We start from the raw sequence: 1,967 nt of genomic DNA, 5'->3' as shown, positions 1-1,967 counted from the left end.
GGGGTAACAGGAGTAATTGTGTTGGAGTCAGTGAGACTGGCTCAGGACAGGGCAGGCTTCAGAGATGTTGTACAAAGGGTCACTATGAGTCCCAGGGAACTCAATGGTATATAACAACAACAACAACATATTTGTGAAAGCATGTAAGCCAGCCACTTCATGCCTTATGTCTTAATCTCCCTAATTTTAGTTGTTCTGATGGGTACCAACCTTATCCTGCCTCTGAAGGCAAATAAAAGTTAAAAAAAGTCAAAATCCTTTTCTCTCTCTCTCCCTCTTTCTTCCAAATGTAAATATATTCAGTCAAAAGTCCAAGGAGTGTCTAAAAATCCATTCAAATACAAATCTCCCCAGAGTACTGGGTGGGGCTTAATCTTTCCCCAGGCTAAATCTCATGCCCTCTACCAAATTCTATAATTTCAAAAAGCATTTTTCAGGACAAATTTTCCCCTTTTAGTATACTCAAACTGCATAATTTAAAGTCAGGAAAGGTGTGTGTCAGGGCTGTATCCTTTCTCCATAACTGTTTAATATGTATGCTGAGAAAAATTATTTGAGAAGCTAGATTCTATGAAGAAAAACTCAATAATCTTCATTATGTGACTGACACAACTTTGCTGAAAGTGAAGAGGACTTAAAGCATGTGCTTCAGAAGGTTAAACACTATAGTCTTCAAAATGGATTGTATTTCTTTTAAAAAAGGATTTCATCTCAACTTCAAGAAAACAAAAATCCTTGCCTCTGGACTGATAGGCAAAACATGATGAATGGAGAAAGAACTGAGACTTTCAATTATTTCATCTTACTTATACCTACAATCTTGGTACCAGCAGTCAGGAGATCAAGAGATGTATAGCACAAGGAAAGTCTGTAGTTGGGGACCTTTCAAAATTCTTGAGGAGAAATGATATCATTTTGAGGTCTAAGACGCATCTGATTCAGGCCATAAACTTTTCAGTCACTTGCTATGCACCTGAGAGCTGGACAATGACTAAGAAATGACGGAATTCATGCCTTGGAACAGTGGTGTCGAAGAAGAGTGCTGAAGATCCTATGGACTGTCAAAACAACAAACACATGTCTTAGAGAGCAGCCAGACTGCAGATGACACGATCTTACTTATCAAAACTGAAGAGGACCTGAAACATCTGCTGTAGAAGGTCAAGGACTGTGGTCTTCAATATGGATTGAAGCTAATCATAAAGAAAAGAAAGATTCTTACCACTGGGCCAATTGGCAGCACCATGATAAGTGGAGAAGAGATTGAAATTGTTAACAATTTCACCTTGCTCCGTTCTACAATCAACACTCTTAGCAGCAGTGGTCAAGAAACAAAAAAGATTAACTGCATTAGGAAAATCTGTTATGATGGATCTCTGCAGAGTGCTAAAGAGCAATAAAGTCAATCTAGAGTCTAAGGTGCACTAGATCCAGGCCATGGTCTTCTCAATTACTTGCTATGCATCAGAGATTTGGATAATGAATGAGAATGACAGAAGAGGAATTAATGTCTTTGAGATGTGGTGTTGGAGAAAAGAATTGAACATAACATGGACTGCCAAAAGAACAAACAGATTTATCCTAAAGAGGGTGAAACCAAGTTTCTCCTTGGAGGCTCTGATTTTGAAGCTCCATCTCACATACCTTGGGCATGTTTCCAGGAGGGACCAATCCTTGGAGAAGGAAACCAAACTTGGAAGGGTGGAAGGACAGTGCAGGGAAGACCCTGGATGAAATGGATTGACACAGTAACTGGGATAATGGAGGTGGGAGTGTCGGAAACAGTCAGACTAGCTCAGGATAGGGCAGGCTTCAGAGCTACTGTAAGTAGAATCACCATGAGTACGAGTTGATTCAATAGCACGTAACAACAATATCAATAACAACATAAAAGAAATATCAATATCCTATAAACTTAAATCAGTAAGAACTTTAATGATTTTTACTATATACATATTGCTTACATT

The sequence above is a fragment of the Elephantulus edwardii genome, unplaced genomic scaffold, assembly GCF_000299155.1.
Source record: "Elephantulus edwardii isolate Elephantulus edwardi_28Jun2011 unplaced genomic scaffold, EleEdw1.0 scaffold00057, whole genome shotgun sequence".
Taxonomy (NCBI): domain Eukaryota; kingdom Metazoa; phylum Chordata; class Mammalia; order Macroscelidea; family Macroscelididae; genus Elephantulus; species Elephantulus edwardii.
The sequence above is the reverse complement of the archived record's forward strand: the minus strand, read 5'-3'. Positions refer to the sequence as shown.